Here is a 6,000-nt window from a genome sequence, read left to right as displayed (position 1 = left end):
GTAGCATGGCTTTGTAAGTTTTCTTTTGTCAATAATGGCTTCGTAGTTCTTCTTTTGTAAAAATGGCCTCGTAGTTATATAGTGTTTTTTGGCTTTTAGAATATTGACGATATTCTTTTTTTAGAACTGATGAGAATTAACCAGCGGCCTTGGGCTAGTGGTACTTGAGGGAAAACTCCCAATACGGTACCCGCAGTTCGAGTCCCGCTGGCCACCCGGGCTAGGGTTAAATCCCAAGAATACGTGGAGTGCCGTGGACCTCGCGGGAATAGTCGGTTGACCACTGTCGCCGGAAACCCGTGGTTACAAAAAAAAAAAAAAAAAAAAAAAAAAACTGATGAGAATTTGCTGTGGCAAATATGGAAAGCTAGGAATAGGTTCTGCATTGAACACGTCAACCAGGTGACTTCAGTAATTGTGTCGTGCGCAATGGATCAGGCAGTTGTTTGGTTGAACCTTCATGGTCACATTACTGAGAGTCTCGTGGTTACTCAACACTATCTTCATTGTCCCATCATTTGTAACTTTTTGTTGATATGCTTTAACTAGTTTAATTAAGGTACATGACTTTTTATACTTTTTAATTTGGAAAATAAATTCTTGTCAACAGGTAAAAAAGTTCTAGATAAGCTGTTTCCCCGTATAAGTAATACTATATCTGGTTTTTGTTTTCATTTATTTTTATATAAATATTTTGTTTTCAATTTTAAATTGGTATATATTATAATATATATGTGTCTACCAATTTTTAAAACATAATAAGTTTACTCTATTTTTTTTCATTGAATAGATTGTTTCAAACTTTCACAATGTATTTGTATCTCATTCTATATATATATATTTTCGGATTATTTTTTCATTATTAAGATCGTAACTATATATAAAAAGATTAGTAAAAATATTTATTTATTGTCATATTCAAAGATATTGTAACATTTCACAAATTTATAAAGTTTTTAAAAAATTAAACTTTTTGCTTCATAGATTTATATTATCGAGTAAATAATTAAATATTTAGTTTTTGTTTAATTTTTAAAATAAACTATATAGTTTAAAATTTGTTTTCATTGGTTTAAGGTAGTAAAGATTAATCATTGTTAGATAATATGATTTTTGTTATTTTAAAAAAAAAATTTTATAATTTTAAAAGTTAAAATCGACAAATATTTAAATATTTAGCATATAGAGGTATAATATTACAACATTAAATTATATCTATTTAATTTATACTATCTATAAATCTAATGAATTATCTATTGTTTAAATCCAATTATTGATAGTCCAATAAAAAATTTTGGTAGGCCCAAAATTTAAATGATAAGATTAGATATTAAATGTAACATGACTTTCTAGGAATAGGTTCATTAGGTCCATTTTTAAAAAAAATCACACATAAATCAAAGTTGTGACTTCTGTTTTAATATATAAGGTTACTCGTAAATGAGTTTTTAAATTGATGATATTTGTCATTTTTGTTTCTTCAAAAAAAAAAACATGATGCGTGCGAATATTTTTTATAAAAAATGCAGCTCCTATATAAGCATTAACTTTGGTGGTTGCATTGATGTTCACTTTTTTTTTTTCTTTATTGATACAGGATCGTGTTATAAATCATAGAGTGGATTGCCATTAACCAAAACAAGAGGTAAAAGCCCGTCGACCACATCAAGCCCAACCGCGGCCACAAGGAGGAGAGAGAGTCGGCCAAAGCCTTAGCCGACTTAGGATATAGACAGTTTCCTTTTCCTATGTTTTAGTAGTTTTCTTATTTCCTCTTAGATAAGGATATGTACACTTTCCTTTTATCTTTATCTTGTAATCCTTATATAAGGAACCCCATTTGTTCATTAATAATAACACAGAAATATTCAGTCTCAAAACTCTCTATTTACAACACGTTATCAGCACGATAGACTCCAAAACCCTGAGACAAAACCTAACCTAAAATCCGTCACACATAAACCCTAAACCAGACGTAACTTAAAATCGATCGATCTCTCCAACCCTGTGGAATCTCTCCAACCCTGTGGAATCAGACGGCGAGCCACATATAAAATTAAAGCTCTTGACGAGACGAATCCATCAGCGCAAACCGTTCGTCGATCCAATCTCAGACGCGCCCACACTCGCAGAAACAATACGCGGCGCCGTCTTGGTCTTTTGGAACCCTAATCCGAACCAACAAGATTTTCTAGCCAAATTCAAATCCTGTGAAAGATAAGTTTATCATACCTTAGTTGTCTGATGATATCTTGTTCAGATTATGGTGTTCATGTAATCTAATACTCCTTGTTTTTATTTCATGAGCTGAGAGGAGTTGGTACAAAGATCTAATCCCGAAGAACCCTAACTTGTTTTTGCTTCCGTTCCGGCTTGCAAACACCTGATCAGCTAAAGCCCTTAATCGTTCCTGATCCTAGACATTCGCAGCTTCCTGTTCTCAACAGAGCCAGCCCACGTTCGTATCACCGACAGCTCGCGTCCCGTCCCAGCTTGCGACCGGATAAGGAGCCAGCTCGCGTCCGTGTGCAACTAGAGGTTCATCTGACTTTGGTGGTCCGTTTCAACCCTACAAAATAAAGGTAATTCGAAATCTGAAAAACAAGAAATCGAATCTGGTTGTTTTGTAAAGATTGAAACCCTAAAATATAATCTCTAAGATGAAAGCCTAAGGACAAATAGATCAAACCCTAAATGAGTAAATCGGAAATCGAATAAGTCCGATCCCCTAAACCATAATTCGAGATTGATCCATTGATCAATTAAAATCAAAGTCTTAATGATTTTGAATCTCAAATCAAACTCCCTTGATCTAAGATCAAGTTGTTCCATTAAACCCTAATTTGGAAAAACGGTTTTAATTGTTTGATTTGAACCTTGATTGTTTGTTTGATCACCTAGAAAGATTGCTAGGATTGTTTAAACTCGAATCTGAATATGGATTGCATTCATACTGTTTAAAACGAATCGACCAGCATGTAGTTTATAAAATCTTGAAACCGTTTGCATTAAGTAGAACTGCATGGCCGTGTGGCTTGATGATTGTTTCGCACCATGGTCGATTAGATTGCTTGATTTTCATAAATGCGTAAGACATGTTTGTGGCCGAGCTTGTTGATTATCTTGCGGCCACATGATCACATTGTGAGACTTAATTTTGAATGATGATGTGATTCAGATGTCGAAAATCTCAAACAGAGACTATGCAGCCCTTCATCTCTCCGGAGATAAATACTTGCAGTGGGCGCTAGATACAAAGATCATTCTAAGGTCAAACGGACTTGATGATACTATCATCAAGGGCAACAATGAGACCAATAAGAATCGGTACATGGCTATACGTGTTATACGCCATCACCTCATTGAAGGTCTAAAAGATCAGTACATCACGATGGAAAATCCACTAGAACTTTGGGATGCTTTACAGCATAGACATGATCACCAGAAAACGGTGTTATTTCCAAAGGCTAGAAACTACTGGAAGAATCTTAGATTCTTGGATTATAAGTCGGTGGATGAGTACAATTCAGTCTTATTTAAGACGGTCTCGATGCTGAGACTTTGTGGTGAAGTAGTAACCGAAGAAGAGTTACTTGAGAAGACTTACTCTACATTCCATTCATCGAATGTGATACTGCAACAGCAGTACAGAATGAAAGGCTTCGCCACATATAGTGATCTGATCTCGTGCCAGCTTCTGGCCGAGGCAAACAATGAGCTCCTGATGAAGAACAGTGAAGCTAGACCTGTTGGAACAGCACCATTACCGGAAGCAAATGAGGTTGAAAAGAAAGAACCCAACAAGTGAAATTACGTCCAAAACAATAAGAGATCACACGGCAATGGCCGTGGTGGTTACAAGGGGCGTGGCAGTGACAATTACTCGAACAGCCGAGACAACTACTCGACCGGCCGGAAAGGAAACCACAATAACTGTGGTCGTGGTTCCAATTATGGCCGTGGCCGAGGTAGTTATGGCCGTGGTCGAGGCGGCATATCCAAACCGTCTTACTCGACCAAATCCGTTTGTCACAGATGTGGAATGGGAAACCATTGGGCCAAGAACTGTAGAACCCCTAAGCACTTATGTGAGCTCTACCAAGAAAGTCTAAAGAACAAGAACCTGGAGGCTCACATGGTTCACGATTCCGGATATGAGGCCGATAATGATTCCAACATTGCTAAAGATGACCAGATGGACTTTGAGACTTCTGATTGTCTCAAGGACTAAATTTCGATACGACTTGTCTTATTGCTTTATGATTTGCTTTGATGTTTCACGATTTTATATATATATATATATATGATAAGAATTGATTTTGAATTCATTATCTTGTCTGATCTTACTTGAACATATAAATGATTTTAAAGAGTTGCCTAAAGGGCATAAAACCAAGTAAGAAATCATGAATGGGTATAGTAAGCATAGTAAAGAAACTATGGCTAAGGCATTACCTTAAAAGGCATTATACACACCCAAAAGAACATGTGACCCATTGAAGTTATAATGTATGGTTTCCAAGTAGAAACAATGGGTAAGGAAGGAAACAAGTTCCTTTAGATTTTAAGAAGAAAAACGCCTAAGACCTTGAAAGAAAGTAGTCGAGACTATACCTATGATCTCTACTGATCAAAACTATGCTACAGATCAGTATGATAAAGAGGCAAGAGATGTGGTAACCATATTGAGATAACACCACGAAATTTTACACTATATGGCATGAAAGGATTAGCCATCCTAAAGTCTAAACTTGATGCAAAGATTGAAAAGGCACAGAGTGATCCCGTAAAAGATCTCACGTTGTGAAACATGTACACAAAGGGAAACTCATTAGGCTTAATTGTCCCAAGCACCACGACCTTATAGTATGGTCATGAGGGGGAGAGAGGATAAACCCATGATCAATACTACAAGTTCGTATACCACTATGGTCTAAGACACCATGTTATATGGCTCGGTCATTACTCGGCCATAAAAGACCATTCCTCGGCCGTAGAGGCCATGATACAAACGTCCAAACCAAAGAGGCCATTACCCGGCTGAAGAGACCATGAGAATAAACGGCTCGGCCGTGACTTGGTCGTGACTTGGCCGCATAATGCAGACTTGGCCGCACACGTTCCATTACCTATAAAGGTTTGGCCAAGTAAGCTATTACCTATAAGTTATCGGCCATGTAAGCCATTATCTATAAGACTAAGATTCTAAAGTCTATAAGCTTGGAGACATTATGTTTTACATGTATAGAATGATAATATGATCATATGCATCAGGCCATATAAGTGAGCATAGATATTCCCATCTCAGATTGAATACGGGTCATAAAATCCAGACATACACCATCTTAAGAGATTTTGAATAAACCACCACATACATATATGTGCTGTCTAAGATGGAACCTCAGAAGAGGATTGAGAATATATAAGAATAAGATCTTCTCCACAAAATCAAAAGGACCGAGAGCCAAAACATGGGTAATCAAATAGTGGCCAGGTACGGATTCCATGAAACAAATGAATCCAAATATTAAAGGAGAAAGATTACAAGCTGGATAAAGAATGTTAAAATTAAGAATGGTTTTAACCATCATTGTCTTGGCAAATATCCTCGGACTAGAGATTATAATTTAAGACGTCCAAAGAAAGATTATAAAGCTAGCTAATTGAGAAGCTAATCGAAATGCCAGACACTGACCCGAGAAATGACTAACCAGCTTAGCACCAAATGAATGTCCTAGAAGAGACATAATCAAGTTGCTATAGAGTCTATACAAGATAGACCAAGTGTTCCATAAGATAAAGGAATCTCGGATAGAAAAGAATGGTGCATAGAATACAGATCCGAGATTATAAGAGAAACCATACCAGACATTGAGAAAAGGCTGCGCAACTACACATCTAAGGTACCAAACCATGTAGTCTTGGGACGCCAAGCTACTAGGTAACAAAGGTCCTGGATAATAAGATCTCAAATCTATAGATCATGTCTGGAACATAATG

The sequence above is a fragment of the Brassica napus genome, unplaced genomic scaffold (assembly GCF_020379485.1).
Source record: "Brassica napus cultivar Da-Ae unplaced genomic scaffold, Da-Ae ScsIHWf_1921;HRSCAF=2565, whole genome shotgun sequence".
NCBI classification, from domain to species: Eukaryota; Viridiplantae; Streptophyta; class Magnoliopsida; order Brassicales; family Brassicaceae; genus Brassica; species Brassica napus.
This window is presented reverse-complemented; position numbering follows the sequence as displayed.